The sequence below is a fragment of the Rhopalosiphum maidis genome, chromosome 2 (genome assembly GCF_003676215.2).
Source record: "Rhopalosiphum maidis isolate BTI-1 chromosome 2, ASM367621v3, whole genome shotgun sequence".
Taxonomy (NCBI): Eukaryota; Metazoa; Arthropoda; class Insecta; order Hemiptera; family Aphididae; genus Rhopalosiphum; species Rhopalosiphum maidis.
In genome coordinates, this window is record NC_040878.1 from 30,165,529 (window position 1) to 30,185,138 (window position 19,610).

General features: G+C 24.7%; 1 protein-coding gene across 2 annotated transcripts in view; it reads left to right on the forward strand.

Moving 5' to 3' along the window:
• Positions 1-628: 628 nt before the first annotated feature.
• The window catches only part of LOC113553754 (lachesin-like), a 137,637-nt gene continuing 118,655 nt past the window's right edge, over positions 629-19,610 (forward strand). For both annotated transcript variants that reach the window (XM_026957256.1, XM_026957257.1), the window contains exon 1: positions 629-809. The gene's annotated coding sequence lies outside the window, so the exon portion shown is untranslated. The remainder of the gene's footprint in view (positions 810-19,610) is intronic.

Below are 19,610 nucleotides of genomic sequence, written 5' to 3' on the forward strand. Positions count from 1 at the left end.
GTGAAGTACACATAATTGGATGTATCCATTGCCACTCTCGAATTTAGGTTAAATAATTATCCAATAATCAGGAATAGATTCCGGAAAGGTGTTACAGGTACCTAAATAGCATTCAGTAATTAAGAATATAGACAAATTGTTGACATTCGCTTAAGCTTATTCGCACATATACGTCGTAAGTACAATATATTCGGCAGTCGGCGGCTATTACACCGATATTGGCCAATGGTAAATTAGTTTTTTAAATATATGTTTTTTTTCGGTTGCACGAGTTACGCGCCCGTGTGTGCTTGTGTGTGTGTGTGTGTGTGTGTGTCGGGGATGAAGAGTATTTTTTCCCGTGATTTGTGTAGCGGTGGTGACCGGAGCAACAGGAGGACCACTACCGCCACGCTGCTTTAGATACCGCCAAATAAGAAGAATATTATTAACCCGCGCGGCGGCGTCGGCAGAGACCGAACGTGATTCGCGATCGTCGATGGGCGGGCAGCGTGGAAATGGGCGGCCAGGAAACGGCGGCTGCTCGACGACAAGCCGCCGCGGACCCGATGCACGCGCTCCGCATTCTTTAATTCGGCTCCGGGCCAAACACACCGCCGCCGCCACCGCCGCCGTCTCACAACACGTTGTCACGTCGTCGCCGGTTCACTGTCACACGCGTATCCGCCGCCGCTGTTGTAGTAATAATAATAATAATAATAATAATAATAACAATAGTTAACAATATTTTGTAATATTATTGCATCGTCATAAACAAACACGTGGGCGCTTGCCGACCAACCGGCCCGGAGACTCGCACGCGTTTTCCGGTAAGTCGTCGCCATCGTATCTAAATAAAATATTATCGCTATTGTATAAAAGTATATAAATGACCTGTCGAATAATATTACAAGTGAAAATAATAGCACGACGTGTAATCGTGTCATGTATTTATGATAATACTATATGCCTTATATAATTCATGTCCTCAAAGGTTCTCGTTTGAGGATCCGAGTGAGGTGGTTGAGAATTACTGACCTTTGGTAATATCAACATTAGAACACATAAACAACAACCTCCGTAGTGTTTGATATTAATGATTTTCGAATCTTTATAATAGTAAATATTATTTAAGGTACTTATTTTTTGAATCAATTCAGTTTTAGATTATTTTAAAAATATTTATTTTAATATTATGTTTACTATTATTTAATTAGCTAATAATTAAAAAAAATAATAAAGTTGAATAATTACAATAAAAAATGATTCACGATGAACATAAGACATCTTTGGCATTTTGAAGTGCAATAAATTATTTTTATATGATTTATGTTTGTATATGTATGTATGTATATATGCTGTGTGTGCTACTAAGTTATTTAGATAATAACAATTGAAAGTAAATAAAATGTCTTAATACTTAATAAAAAAACATATTTAAGAACCGGTATGATATACTTATTCTTTTAAATTAATAAAGTAAAAAAAATATTTAAAAACGAATAATGGACACACAGTAATAAAAGACGATTTTATTGTTATGTAAAAATATAGCCATTCAGTACTTACAACGATTGCCATACGATTTCAAGTCATCGCGGTTGTAAAATTATTGATTTATTAGTAATCGTGATTTTGTTGATATTTTGTATCATATTGTTATAAATTTATAACTTAAACCATATTTTTCTATGATAAAATAGAAATTTTAATTCATTAACTTTAGAATTTTTTATTCGTATACGGTTAGTGGTTATTCTCATATAAATTGTGTTCTTATGACAGTAACGTATACTATAATTTTTTTATTGTTGTTTTAAAATGTTCAAATACATCAATAATATTATATAATGTATTATTTTGGACAATTATTATGCGTAGACTTATTATAATATTTTAGTGATATTTTGACTGTTGAAAACCAAATTATTATGATTTAATTAATTTTGAAAACACTTTAAAATAAAGATGCATATATTTTTATCTTTGAACTTAAACAGAATAAACTTAGAATAACAAAAATAAAGAATTCCATATTTTTGTAAAGGTTATTTTAAGTAATTTAATTATTTATCTTCTTTAAACTAAACTAAATTAAAAAAAATAATAATATTTATATTAAACTTATATTTAAAACGAGAATAAGTATTTATTTGAGAATAAAAATTTAACAATGTTATTAAAATAGTAGTATATAATTAAAAATACAATTTATTAAAATGTATTTTAAACAAGTCATATAGTGATAAATTATATTTTCAAAATAGAATTTTAGATGATACTAGTAAAATTTGTTTTAAAAATAAATGAAAACAAATACCTACTTAAATATTGATGAAAATTAAATGAGTTGTGAAAACTCTGTACTTACTACGTTTTATATGAAGTCTGACGTAGTATACTGCAATATTTAGATATTATAAATCGTGGTTAAGAGTTATCAAATTGACAACACTTTTTTTGATAAAATACAGTGCTATATTACTTATAAAATGCTTGTCGCCTATCAAAATGTTTATAAGCTTGCAAATCTGAACATATTTTTTAGTGTATTATATTTGTTATTTCTAAGAAAAAGTAATTTAACTATAGTTTAGTATAAAATATTGCTTTTTCCATTTAGATCTTTGAATAAATATAGTAATAATTTAGATGAATCGAAATATATAATTGAAATTTTTGTACATTTTCCTTAAAGATACCTTTTTTTTAAACCATTATTGAACGAGTAAATTTAGCCTTCATAATGTTTTAGTCATGTCATAGACTAAGAATTTTTTAATTTTTAAATAGTAAAAACCATTTAAATTTATTAGTAATTCACCACCTTAAAGTAACTCATCATACGCATTTTTGGTATTAATATTCACACATCATGGAAAAAACTGCAATGGTAAGGAAATATTATTATTTAAATAATTGATATAATTAATAAGACGTCAACAAAATAAAATGAGTAAAAAATTGGTCGTTCAAAATTATTAAAACTATATTATTATGTGAGAAAAATATTTTATACAATATTTTAAAATGTCATAATTAAATAAAATACATTTAATACTCTTTTAAGTAAGTTTCATTTATAAAATAACACTCCAAAATTTAAATAAAAAATGTTTCATTTTTTAGTATTTAATTATTTTATATTTGTTATATTTTTAATCTCGATAGTTAATAATATATATTTGAGTTTGTATAGCATTCTTCAATATATTTTGAAAGGTTTATGAATTATGCAATATTATTATTTAAAAAGTTAGGTGTCTACTTTATTTAGTACAAGTATTAAGACTCTTAAATGTTACTCTTATGACATAGTTTTAACGTATAGGTAGTTTTATTAATATATTTTCAACTAGGATCTATTAATAACTAAGAAGCATACAGGCAAAAGATTAAAATCAGTTTAAAAAAATAATAATTAAAACTCATGTCCATAGGCTATGAGGAGAATCAATCGATACGCAGAAACCACATGGTTTATTGACATAGAAACTCTCAAAATTGTAGAAGAATAAAGTCAGCGGAAAAAAATTAGCAATTATTTGGTTGATAAAAATTTCAGAAGTAAAGAATAGAATTAGGTAATACTACCTACTACAAGTATTATAACTGTAATTACCGTTTATATTTCCAAAAGATAATTTATTGTATTACGGATAACCCACCATAACCACGTTGAACCAAATTAACCTTATTAATGTAATTTTACATATATTTTTTAAGCTTTAGTTATTACATTTAATAAATATTTTGGTATATATAAATATATTTGTTAACAATATAATTAATGCAGCCATGATGTTTTAAATGCGTTAAGGTAACCGTCAACACTGGATTTTAAAGTTTGAGGTATTACTATTATTTTTAATGAACATCCGTAATATTAATAATGCTGTGTGTTTTTGGATTAAATTTAATGTTACTATAGTTTTAATAGATTATTACTTCCTAATGTGTACGTACATTTATTAGTGATCATGTTTAAAGTTTCCATTTTGTCAACATAGTATTTAACGTCGATCTCGGTGGTTTTTTGTTTGTCTAAAAGTGCAAATTGATTTTATAGTTTATATATGTTCTATTCTCACGAACTTTAAAACAATTGAATAATATATTTTTTATTAATTTGTTACAACCAAAATTGTTAATAAAATATTAAATGTGGCATAAAACTTTAATTATCTAAACAAGTATCCAAACATCAGTTGATTATAATAACTATTATATTTAAAAATAATATTCATATTTTATTGTGTACATAATATTATATCGTGTAGATAATATTATATATGTTATATGTTTACTTATAATGATAATTAATGTTTGTTTTTAATTAAATTTTATAAAATTATTATTTTTATTTTTAATTACGGATTTATTTTTAGATTTCGAACTGAGCGATATGATAATATATAATCTATTGGTTTTACAATAAAGTGTGTGTGTGTGGGTTTAAAGATATTTTTTTGTATCTGATCAATTTTTAAAACAGACAACAGTAAATATATTTCAATCTATAACTTTAAGGTTGGTTTCTGGTAACGAATTGTATTTAGTTAGTACGTTGATAGTTCAAAAGTAAAAAATGTCCAGTATTTTATAAAGTAACTATGGTGAATAACAAAAAATATGGAACAACGGGAATGCTTAGGTATCAACAATTAGAAAAAACCTGTTTATTTGTTTTAATTCATAAAATAATAACAGTATAACAGTAAAGATTTAAAATCTTCATTAAATTTTTATATTAGTATTAAATAGAAATAATAATATGACTTTTAAAATATTTTAAATTTTTCTTGCTATTTTTAGATTATTATTTAATTTCTAATAAGGAATAAGTCATTTTATCAATGTTTCTATTGTTATGCTATCTTATTGAAAATAAAATGTTCTTAATAGGTTCTCAATTATTGAAATATTTTATTTTTGTGTTTTATTTTTTTTTTATCTTAAATTTATCATTTATAAAAAATGAAATGAAATGGTATGAAATACTATTAGTTACAATATTTATGTTTTATTATTATTATATACACTTATTATACATAAAATATATATGTATCTTAGACGCGCGTGTTAATTATATTCGTAAGAAGTATTATCATTGATTTCCATTATTTAGGTGTTACTTTTTTTATTACTTTATAAAATTAATAGCAATAATTATTTGATCTTCTACATTTACGATGTAGTGTCGTTTAATTGCTTGCTCCATTTATTGCTACCCGGTCATTGGCAGAGTAAAATATATATATCTACTCTTATCTCTCTGTTTGGTATTAACTTATCATCGATACACTATACCAGAGATAGACATTATATAGTAGCTACCACGTAGTACCAATATGGTAATTACACAAATAAGGAGTTTCGCTTATTGAAATGAAGTGATTTAAACTTATTTTCTTTAATTCGTACATCTCTCATTTATTTTTTAATAATATATAATAGTATTATGAATACACAGATAGTATTATTTGTTTAGGTATATGAAGTTTTAATTAATTGTACAGTCTAATTTAGCTAATATAATCTGAAAAGTTTTTAATTCCTTATGATTCAAGTAAGACAGTTAAAGTATAGGATTTCATTTGAAGATATTAGCTCTTGCAACTCGTAAATTTGTGTTGATAATAGTAAATGAGGATAATTATAAAAAGTTGAAGAAATATGTAATAATAATGTTTTCAACAATTTTTTTCAGAACAGTAGGAAATCACATGATAAACTTGATTATTATAATTTTTAATAATAGTCCTAACTCCTAGTAATCATACAAACAATATTGTGTGATTAACACAATAAAATGTGTTTTGTAATAAAATACATTACAACTAACGACTGAAGAGATAAGATTATAAAATTAAAATTAATAAAAAAAAATGAATCATCACAACAATGATTTTGAATTAAAAGATATTCTAGAAGTAGTTTGGATAATAAAATAAATATTTCAGTTATAAATATTATAGTAGTGCAAAATAGTTATAACAATAATGGAACACCCCGTTTTTAATTATAATAATAATTTCATTCGTGATTGACGTGGAGCTTAATTTTCTTACTTTAAAATAATTGTTTTCATATTCAAATAAAGTCCAACTTTACAAATGTAAAATTAAACAAGTGTGCGGAAGGAAATTCAATATAATGTTCTTAAATCTCGTATAATCTACTAAAATTTAGTCTAATATTCGTTTTACAACATAAGTTTTTCCAGTGTTAAATTTCTGCAAATATAATAGTTCATGTTATAATCGTACTAAGTTATTTTTGAAATATATATGAATTATTTATATTATTTTTATATTTTATGAAAATATATAAAGCGATATAATTTAGTTAGTCGAAGTATAAAATTAATGTGCTTAATACTGTTTGCGCTCCCTATGAAAATCTATAAACATGTTTTTATTGTACTCTAACTTCACGTAAAATTTATTATATTTCCAGTACAAAATACGTTCAAAATTAATTACCCAATGATTAATATTTTCAAATTTCATGGATGCTAAATAAAAGTAAATTAGTTAATATGCTATATTATATGACAAGTTAAAAATCAGGAAATACATTAGATAAACAAGTAAACACCTTCAATTTCTGATAGATAGATAGATAGTTTAATAATAATATTCTTTTCTTATAATATAAATTATTAAATAAAAATTTAATTGATTATCTTGAGCTCTTATTCAAAGTTTCTTTAACCTTTCATACCTCACCATACTCTCCGCTCTATAAATACTTTGTACAAACATAAAAAATAGTCATAATGCCCTTTAAATATAATTGTATTCGATGGTAACTCCGTAAAAAGTGTCTTTTAATCTGCCAAGCGATTTAAAATGTTTTAAGTTATCATTTTAAAATCTTTTATATTATCCGAAAACTAATATTGTGTATTAGCTATTGATGTATTGTGAAATTAAATAATAAATTTATCATTTATTTTTTTTTGTCTTAATTTTCTAATTAGGTACTGTACTCTTTGACCATATAAGGCGTTATTACTTGTATATAAGCAGTGACTATTAGTCACTTATGATGAAGTTTTATTATTAAATATACTTTAAAAATAAAAATATTAAATATGAAAACATGAAGTACATTATGCTGCTTATAATGTTATGTGGTTTATTTTTATAAATGATTTATTCAAAAAACTCGTCATATTCTTTCAATCGAAAGAAAATATGTCAAGAAAATCACGTTTCAAGTGTACATATTATATGTTTACATATATATTTTTTTTCGATCTAGCAAGTTGTAAAACAATCATTCATAAACCGTTATAATGTTTCTTATGAAATTGTAGCAATGTGTATATTTTGAGATAACAAGAAAATGCGTGTGCTAACGCACTCTTCCGAGAATCTCTAGAGGGTATTTTACAAGTCATACGTCAGTGATTTTTTTCTCTTGGTATCTCCTCAAGGCTATTCCATAAGCTTATATATGATTAATCTAACTTTGTATTCTCAGTATGTTTGTACTTTGTATATATTTTGAATGAATTACTTAAAAAATGTATTTTACATTACTCTAAATTCTCAATGGTGTACTATTATATAGTATTATATTTAAAATTATTACAAATTATATTTTGTTGCATTAAAACGTTAAGGTTTGCATTATAAAATAGTTCATGTAAGTTCATTGTATATAACAATATCTACAATATTATAGGTTTATTAAGTTAGAACTATAGTTAATGTTAGATTTGTTTGTAGGGGAAAGATGACAAAAATTAAATGTTTATACTCTTTTTAAATATTATAGTTTTAAATTTCTTTACATAATATATATGTTAATTTTTTTAGAAATGCTGTATTTTTTATCAACGCTTAACATTTTTATTTGAAGATATGATTATTATCTAAGGTCCACCATAAGTTTTCTCGTATTTTAATTTTTAAGTAAACTGGAGTATTCAAAAATGTACAGAAAAGTTACAATTTTATAAATAAAAAAGTTCAGTTTGAAATATTCAGTGTGTTAAATTTCGATATTTCATCGAATTTTTTTATATTTCAAAGCTGAGATTTTCTTATAACTTTACAGAGTAGGGTATATTGAGGGTAGTTTTATCGAAATATACTCAAAGATGGCTCCTGACTATCTGCTATTCTTGCTATCTATTGAAAAATTAATATTAAACAGTATAATTAAAATATACAGTGACCATTTTTAAAAATTTTAACTTATTACTATTAACACTATTCTTAAAATAATAAATTCTTTACTATTTTTATTATTTTATAAAAATCAATAAGGAATAGTTGTTTTTTTGATTTTATAATATTTTTAACATTTTTATTATTTTAGTTTTATATTCACATATCATTAGATACTTTATATAGATAGTTTATAGTAAATTAACAATTTCAAGTAACATTTAAATATTTTTGGTTTCGTTATTGAATAGATGTTAAAAAAAAGATTAAAAAATTATGTATAAACTTAATAAGAATAAATTTTCTATTATAGAATATAGAAAACAAATATACGTAAAACACACAACTCTTGTTTAATTTTGAATTTTAACACAAATATTCTTGAATAAAAATGTATATTATGTAAATAAAAAATACAAATTGAGATACTTTTATCTATATTTATTACATTATTATTTATTCCAAAACCTACGTATAATAAAACCGTTTATAGAATTTGATTTTCTAAAGAATATAGGTAATACATATATTATGTATACAAATTTGTATTCTTTTAGAAGCAATTGTAATTATGTTTTAAATTTGTATACTATAATATAATTTTTCTTTTGTTTAGAATCAGTATATTATTATTGACTCAAATTCCATAAGCAAAAAAAAACTTTGCCGATTGTCTAAATCCGTAATAAGTGTAATTTACTAGTTCATCGACGCCTTTATCAGAAACATAAACAAAAGCAGAGGTCTCCTGTGGCTGTCTCAATAATACAAAGTTAGGTTAACTTAAATTAATTTATTACGATCCTTAATAGACCTATATAATCAGAAGATTTTAGAAATAATAAGTTTCGTTTTATACGAATTTCTAAAAAAGTAATATCTATTTTGAAATACTGCAATATAATACTACACAATATCGTGAAAACAGTTTATTATTGCAACGGTAGAGACGTCATTCAATATATTAGTGATCGTTAAAATCACATCAAATACTAAAATTTTAGTATCTTTTCCGTGATCCATTGGACTATTAATTTCGTGTACAAGTTTTTAAGTTGAAAAAAACTAGGTAACAACGATAGATTGACGAAATAGACGAATTTGAAGACTGTTTTAGTTTAAAAATGATATCGTCATTATATCGAATTATTGTCGAGACAGGCATCGTTGTATACGGATAATATTTCACACACAAGATAGAAAAATAATCAAGTACGTTATTTGGAATATCGTTATAAGTTAATTCGTTTGTAAAATGGTGATTAAAATAATAACTTTTATTACCGTATGGATCTATTATTTTTTCATAATTGGGAAATGAGATAAAATTATGAATAATACCGCTCGTTGTAATCTAAATTGAGCGGTAAAGTTAAATAATATCTGCCACTTATCAACGACTAAGAATCCTTCGTACTTAGATGAATCACAGTTAGTGTGACAAGGGCGTTTGACTTGAGTTGCATAATAAGCACACGTAGAGAGAGGAGAGCTGATTATACGACATATTATCGTACATGTAAACAGTTAGTTGATGTTATGACGTGAATGGTCATAGGAAATTAAATTATAAAATATTTACAAAATATAAGAAGATAATAACAATGGATAAAATTCTAATGAGTATGTAATAAAAAGACATGGTAATTTAAGTATGGTTTTAAGTATTTATTTATTGTTTTTACTTTTCTACTTTCTACTTTCCTTACTTTAACACGTGTGACACTTTTTGCCAAATAATGGTTACTAAACTATAATTGTATGAGCTGTATTGGCCATAAGAAACGAGTTTATCATACAAATCAGCGTTAGTGAGATATCCAGTTCGATTAACTACGGACACTTTATGGCAAAAAATATGTTTTATGATCTACGTCGTGATTTTTTAATTTAAGTGCACTTGGTTCAACGGCTTATTCAGGCGAAAAATCGTCAAAAGAAATTTTATTCGTGGAACGTTCAACTATATTATTACATTACCAAACCTTTGATTTATAATATACTTTAATATAAGTTTATATTATGTTTTTATTTATTTTAGAAAAATAAACGAACAGAATACTTCACAGATCATTAATTAGAATTCGATCGTAATAAAATAACACCGTAAATATACAATTTCCAATAGTTGTTAAAAGGAATAATAATAATAATAATAATAATAATAAATTACATATAAATAAATATTGAAAATTATAAATGTTAACTTAAAAAAGGAGAAAATAGGTAATCACTCTGCTGTACAGTAGGTGTTGAATGCGCATCATTATAGATTATAATAGACGTATTAAATTTGAATTCAATGATAAATATTTGTATATGAAAAACGGTTCTGAAAGTAGATCAAACTGTGTATGTTAATATTATTTTTATTAATATTAGTAATATGGTAGGAATTATTTTTTACCTATAATATTATTATATTATTAATATTTAATATTTAATAGTTAGGTTATTATATTTTTATAATAGTACCTAGATATTATAATATTTCAAATACATTTTGAGGCAATACCGACTTACTGTAGAATAGTGTAAATAGTTCCAAGTTGTAATGATTTACACCATAAGATTAATCTAAATGTTTTGAATATTTAACTATGTCACTTTTATAAAAAATAAATAAAAATATACATAAAATTATTAAGTTCTTATTTAATAATATTTTTGAATTACTATAAAATAACTGCAATTCTTATTTTTTGTTTAAATATTATATTTAAACTTTAAATGTCTATAAAAAAATTGTCCTTATATATTATATTAAAAATTATTTGGTTTTAATATGAGCTATATATGATTATATGAATGAGCAACTACATAGTATTATGTTTTCAAATTTTTTAATCTAGTGAATATAGTTTTATCAACAATTCGAAAAAAAATCGAAAATTTGTTATGCCTATAAATACTTCAAGATATTTTGAAAATTTTGTTATATATAGAAATGATAAATATTTGCAGACAATTTCAAGTTTATCTATTGTCTTTCGTTTTATAATTATATCAAAATATGAAAAATTAGGAGAAATAGTCGTTATTTTAGAGTAAATATTCAGTCGTAAAAATTTTAATTTCAAACGCTTGTAAAAAATGTACTTTAGTAAACTTTCATTTATTATATTATGTAGAAAAACTTAAATTTCAAAATCTTAATTAGTATCTAAGTTAAAATTAAATATAAGTTTATATTATAAATTCCCAACTACAAAATCATTTGCGAATTTTCGTGGTTTTTATGAAATTCGTCAAAATTCAAACGCAATTGTATTTCAACATAATTCAATTCTAACATCAAACGCTTATAAAAGTTTGAAATTTTTTAATTGGTGTATAAACTGTTTTTATGGCAATTATTATTTAAAATATTTTTAAGGTTTTTTGGCTTAACAGTTTATCGTCAATAATTAAAAAAAAAAAATTACTCATGGCTATAAATAGCTGAAAAAGATTCAAAATATTTTGAAAATTATATAATATATGTTTGTTGATTATAGAATTATTTGGTGAAAATTTAATCTATTTACAGTTATACGTTGTTGACTTCTTTTGGACTTGAATAATAAAAATAAAAATGTCGACGTTGTCGAAAACTGGTTTTGCGTAAAAATTGCTATTTTTCTTTTGCTTGTTTTTCTAATTATTTTGAAAAATACCCAAAATTTTCTAGCTACTTATTGTATTATATATATATATATATATATATATATAGACACGAAACCGATAATCTATATTGTTGCGGCTTCATTTAAAAGTAAAAACAGATATGAAAAAAACACGTCATATCATTGTAAAATCAAGGCAGTCATCGTTCCGCTCAGAATCTAAAATAATTAATAAGTAGATCAAACTTTGATACGAATATGGAATAGGTACCATACCATTATCGATTACAAAATAAAATAACGTATATGATATTCTTTGATATGCATTAAGATTTGTTCTTACTATCTGCATTCTACAGTAATTATAATAATAATAATTATTATTATTATTATTTATTACAAGCAAGAGTACGTTTTTTTTTTTTTTACATGTCGGAATAAAAACTTTTTGTTGTAGTTTTTTTCTATTTTTTATTTTTACAGGCACTCTATCGTCAATGCGGAATTTTATAAGCCTCGGATTTTAGCCGTAAAATGATGGAATATGCGCATTTAATGTTCATAGCGAGAACGTGTTGAGTTTATTTGTACGACAGATTAAACGAATATTGTCGTTTGCTATAAAATCGTTTTAAGGCTTGTTTGTTGCATTCAAGTGCACTTCTCTAAATGCTAAATTTATCGGATGCGAGAAAAATAGTTGACCCTCGTGTCTACCGCCAGCAGATTATTGGCTTAATAGGGGTTTGTGAACATTTTTTTTCCTACCTTCGTTTAGAGTTTATATTTTAAACGTGCTGTAATAATTCATGTACAATTTGCATAAACTATAAACCAACTTAAGAATGTTGTTTTTGTGAAAATAATTTAGAATTATTATATTATATCATATTATATTTAACAACATAATTCAATCTTAACAAAATGATTTTAAAATAAATAACACAAATGAATCGGTGAACGATTTTCAAATATTTCATTTAAATTATACTATTGATATTAAAGTTATATTAGTTGTTAATATTATTATTATTATAATTATCTATATTAGTTTTAGTATCAAATAAATAAATAAAGTACTTTAACATTACATATTTTTAAAGTTAGTTTTTGTTATAATGGCTTAACGTAAATATTTACCATCAAAAAAATTTTTGTTTGAAACGAATCGTAATTAATGGAATTTATACAAGTAGTAGTTGTTTGATTATAATTTCATATTTTAATATACAATTCAATGAACAACGAAACTACTTATTAAAATTTGTTTGAAACAATTTAATTATTTATTAAAAACCATAGTAAGGTATTTTTATACTTAGACAATTAATTCAATTTTTAATCATATTCATTTAAAATAAGTCATACAAAAAATGAAATATGTATTTAAATATTGTGATTTGGAATGGATAACATTAGTAAACGTGTTTGTATTTGACAAGTAGTACCCGGTAGATCATAAACAATGTACTTAAAATGAGATTCAAGTGAGAAACGGGAAATGGGGAGAGGACCTAGAAAGTGACATCACTTGGATTTTGCACTTTCACTTAAGATAGGATTTATGTATAAACACATATATTTGGCTTAAATAAACATTTATATTAAATTCTTCGATAAACATTTTTTACTAGTATAACTTTTATTCACGTCAACATTTCACCGTTTGTTTTTAATATAGCATGGTTAATTTGACATGGTTGATAGGTACTTAGAATAATTAAAAAAAAATATATTTTAATAAGATTACTGATAACAATTATTAATGTACTAAAACAAAATAAACATAATTATAATAGTATGTTAGAAATTTGTCGTTATATATAGTTATAACCAAATAATTATTGATAAATCTTTTCGTAAAAAATACATTTAATTATATCGATTTTACTCATATTATACTTGAAGTAAATATTTAATATATTTTACTTATAAAATTCACATACCTCAAAATTCGTTTTAAGGTTTTTAAATTCGTACATATTTATTTGTATACATAACGAGTATTATAACAACAGTTTACCAATACAACAAATTATATAGATACATTTATGCTTCTGATGTGCTATTCAAGACGTCACATAAAACATTTATTAAAAAAAAGTCGCATACAAATAATAATGTCCGGGGATATGAAGAGAAGGAGCATTATCGAAAGTCAGTCAAGTGCTTATACAGTCGGTACTGTCACTTTCATAGTCGTTTAATTTACCGGTTAACCTGAACGAGGCACTCCAAGTGCCGTATAACAAGTGCACTTGGTGTGCAGTTTACAGAATATATAATTTGGATAAGTACCTACCTCCCCAGTCGCCAGCGTCCTGTCGGGGACAGCCCCCTATTCCGGAAGAACAAAAGTTTGAAAAATGTCCCCAGAGTAAAAATGTAAAAATAATAATAATAAAAAAAAAAGGTCAACCCCTTTGATTAGGTATTTATATGGCACTTATTGTCCTATACATTTGACCCGAAAAGAGTGCTTAATTGTTTCGCCGTCGTACTGGGTATATTTTTGATTTGGCAATTCATTCATCCACGACAAAGTAATTGTTCCAACTTTACTAAAATGCAGACGGAGCTGTTGGCGGTGGCCAAAACATTAACAGAAATAGTTTTTGATTTGTTTACACTTTTGTTTTAACTTTTTTTTTCCCATCATTAACATTGAACTCACAACGCTCACACTAAAAATGTCTGCAGAATAAGATTGTTGACTGCGTAAATATTTATAATCAAGCACAAATGATCAATGTTATTTTCGACCATTTTATACAAAATATTTTACCAATGTAATTGTTTCGAATGCTGTAAAATTAATAAACATTACGATAAAACATTTAACCCATGCCCACAGAAATTAATACTGCATGATGCTAATGAACCATAAAATTAGTGTAAACTCGAAATAATAACTCGTGGTATATTCATTTGATTTTGATTCGTGATTTTATACTTAGTTATATATATATACATATAATTGAATTAACTGTGGACGATCTGAATGATGCTAAACGTAAACAGATCATATATTCGTGTTTTATCATTACAACAAAGTCCACGATTTAAATCTTTATTAGGTTTGGCCAAGTAGTATTTAAATTTTAAATCGCAAAGAAGAAATTATTAGTTATACATTAAATTCAAGTGACTAAAAAATGTTATTGTTGTTGTGCGTTATGAATACAATACCATTTAAGACAAATAAAAATAATAAATTATTAAATGTAAGTAGGTTCATAATATTCGTACTTTTTTTTTTAAATGAGTTATTAATTAAGTATTATATTATGTTTGTTATTGTTTTAAATACATATCTGTTTATGTTAAAATAAAATATACGTTACTTTTGATTTGTTTCATTTATTCACTATAAGTTAAATTTAAGTTAATATTATATTTTGATGATTTTAAACTGTTTCGGATATTTGATGAGCGATCATATTCTAATTTAACGTTAGAAATTTTCTGATCATCTGAATTGAGAAGAGCGCAAAAGCAGTAGGTTATTCGTATATTGTCTTCCCAAAACAAAAAAAAACATTATTTATACTAGATTAATTAATTATATACACGAACAGTACAGCGTGTTATTAGAATTATCGATTCTCAGTCAAATTTTCATTGAATATTGTCGGAATTATATTTATTGATATGACTAACAATAATGAATCGTCACAATTTATAGTAAAATTGGCTTGATAAAAATCGTCGTTTCTTGATATTTTGTTTTAGAGTTTGTTTAGGAGGTTATTGTTGTAAATATCCAATACGTATTATAATACTACACACTCTCTAGGATTTTGAAAATAATTAATAGTTATAAATGTATAATCGATATTTCTTTGTTACCTATCGTTAAAAATTGATAGCTATACTGTACATATTATGTATTATGTATCATATCCACATTAATGTTTTATCCGCAACCTCTTTAATCACGGTTATTAATAAATTTGTATATTCGCTTCTAATCTCGAACTCGGTTTTCGGTATTATAATATGCACATAATAATGCGTATAATAATTAATAATATTATTAGGTTCGTTTTAATGAAAATATATTGTCGTATATGGTTGTTTTTTTTATTTTATCACTCTTGTTATTTACCTTTCTTTAGATACAACTGGTACAAGTGCTTCATATTATGTATTTACCACGCCAATTACGTGATTTTGTCCAAATATCACAACGTTATCGCATTATTATTATGTACTTCCTATTCAATTATATATTTTTATTTGATATATGTACATAAGATCAAAATATTATGTTCGAATTATTCTATATATGTACAAGATTTTACTGAGAAGAATTCTGATGTATCAATGTCTCCGGGGTACTTATTTAAAAACTCCTATTTTCAAGAATTTAGAATTTTTATACCATTTAAGAAGTGTCTTTAAGTGATGCAAGTTAATTTCAAATAAGAACTCCTATTTTAGTTTGTTGTTAAACAGGTGATTTTTTTGATAGTATTTATGTTTCTAATTTCTATAGACCAAAAATTGAACAAGCAGTTTCTGAGTAAATAACTTTATTTAAAGCATAGTTTTATTTTATATGATAAGTTTAGAAGACATGGAAGTTACGATTTAGCGATTAGGTATAGTAAGAAATATTAATCTGTACAAGAAATTTAAAATTTTCAAAATCGTACTGATCACAATAATACATACCTAGTTTTAGATTAAATATTACAAGTGTCATAATTTAAATAACCGCATAATAAATCATTCCCTATAACAATATTTATAAAAACCACTATAAATACATTTTTAGATAATTTTAAGTGATACAAATTATTTTTATTCTATTTTTTATAAATTTTAAAGATTTTTTACCTTTTTAAATGAAGACATAGATTTTTAGTTGAATATTATTCTGAGAATTTTAATACATTAAAATGTATATGTATTAAGCATCTAGGTATTCTATGTTTAGATGATCGGGGATACCTATTGGTTACTTAATGTGTGTTTAGTTTTGTCTACTGGCAAAACAATAAATTATTCTGTATATAACATCATAAATATTTCTGTTTTTAAGGTTACTTTGTAGTCAGATTAGAGCACATCAATTCTATATTTTGTTCGTATATTTATTATATAATGTAGATACACACGACTAAATCGTGGTTTTTATGAACTGATATAATAATAATAATAATAATAATAATAAAAATAATAATATGATTTCCACGAAGTCCGACCATTCCCGAAATACTAATGTATGATACGCGCGCATACGCATCTACAAACGTTTTTTTTACTAACTTTATATATGTGCTCAACCCAAACACGATTTATATACGTATTATTTTTATGAGTTTAGGGTCGTTATGGTAATACGTCGTTATATAACACGTGCGTATAAACATAATATTATATTCCTACTAACTGCACCGCAGTATCGCGACTCTTGACACTTACTCACCATTATGTTCGTAAACCACCGTAATAACCGTATACGTCGTACACTATAGTAATGTAAGTGTGCAGTGAAAAGTTTTAGCGATACGCGAGTTATTACAAAAATAAAAAACTACTATAAATAAATAAATCAGCGGAATATTTATCATCGTATTAAGATTATATAATATTATTATTATCCCGTAGTGTTATATTTACCGTGGATTTCCGACAAAATACCGTGTTTTTAGGTATTTACTAGTGTGCATGGATGATACTATTGCATTATGCTCGCAAAATACCGCCCGGCTATTGTAAATTGTAAAATAAGCCTTTACAGCACATCGATACTATAACGGCTGCACGTATGTATCGACTATCGAGTTATAATAATAATCTCACCATTTATAGAAATCATAATAATATCATAGATGTCGAAATCAAATTGTCTCTATGAATCCGAAAAGTTCGTGGTTCGTACGAGGTACAAATAATATACGATTTACGAATAATCACATTTTTTTTTTTTAATCTACATATTTCATTCTCATTCGCTGGCTATGGACTGATTATTATTGTTTTTACTTCATCTGTTATATTTCACGATAACCTCCTACGACTGATAGTTTCCGTGATAATAATGTTGATTATGATCTCGTAATGTTTTTAACTGGTAATGAAGTACGGAGGTAAAAATAATACACAATCATTGTACATTTGTATTTGTTTTTAAGTATTTATAAAATAAGATTAAATGACAAGATACATTTGTAATTCAGAAAACTCATGATAAAAAATATGAGTGTACACGCGTTTAAATATTCTAAAATTTCTTAATAATGAAGTATCATTGAGTCGAGTTAAAACCTTTGTAAAAAAAAATGTTGATTTCAGAAAGAATATAAATATGTATATTTAAAATGAGAACAAAAATTAATAGTTTGTAAAAATCAATGTGAATCAGATTTTTTTTATTTAATTTAAAAAATCAAACGATTATGTTACTGTTAAATTAAATATGTACCTGAATTTTAATGTCGAATTCAGTCAAAACGGATTATTAAAAGATTTAAAGTCCACTTGGAAAACTAAATCTAAACCAATCCAACATATCACATGAAGGAGATTTTGAGATAGTATTAGAATAAATCATTGTTAGACGAGTAATAAATAAATAAATATCGTATTTTGTTATAAAACTCTCCTAACGCAATTGCACAAAACTTCACGTTAATGAGATTAATGTGGTTAATAGTGTTTCAGGATTTAGACGAGTACATAAAGGATTTTCTTATTATATTTGTTCTAATCGGTTTTAATTTTTTTGATAGAAATAGTATATGTAGCATACATCTGAAACACTGAAACCAGACTGATGCGATGGGCTATGATGAAAATCACAATGAGCAACGTAAAATTTATTCGAACGAAATAATATATAATAATACATATCTATAGTTAAGTACATTATAGACATTTTCAGCCAAACATTTTTTAAATAAAGTTAATAAGGATTTGTATTCTGTGTATACAAAACAAGTAGTCTTGACTGACTGAGTATAATCAACGTACAACCAAAACTTTGACAGATAGAAACTTTTTTATTTGTTTTTGAAAAATTGTTTTGGTACTTTAATTCTACCATGTAGGAGTGCACTAAGAAAGAATTTCCCAAAGTTCATGCTTTAAAAAGAGGCTCATAAATGGAATTTTTGGATCACGAAATAAGATTTTTAAATGATGTATTGTTTGAAACACTGTGTATGTTGGTTAATTTATAAATTTAAACCAAAGCGCAGAGTCTACTTACATAGGTATTTTTATGAAAAACTCCGCAGTTAAAGTGCGATTAATATTTTTTTTTAAATTTATTTTCTTTTATCATATTTATATATTTATATTACTATATTAAAAATTATTTTAGTAAAATGTAGTGACTCATAAATCAGTAAAAATATAATGTATAATATGTTCATATTTACCAGAATATTATTGAAAATTGACTATGTTATATTAGGTATATGGCTGTCTTAACTCAGTTTTATAATCTATTTTTTTGAAGCAATGGAATGCTATTTTTTTGAAAAATGTTTTTGGGTTTTTTTTGCCTTTAAACAATTTATTCGTGTCCGTTTTATTCATTACTGATTTATCATCTAACACATATTTTGTAAACGTAAGTCAATTTATTTTTGATTTTGAGATCTCATTCTTATTTAAAATTAGGTTTACTAGGTAATATTGATATTTAAATATCTTCGTGGATATATTAATAAAGTTGTGTTTCATAAGTTTTTAAAAACGAGATAGTAATAAAAATTGACGTCGGCGTATTCATTATTTTGCCCTTTATTTTCTATTTATAGAATATAAATCAAGATAGAGCATCGTATATTATGTTTTGAGAACCACAGACATATCAGACGTACAATGG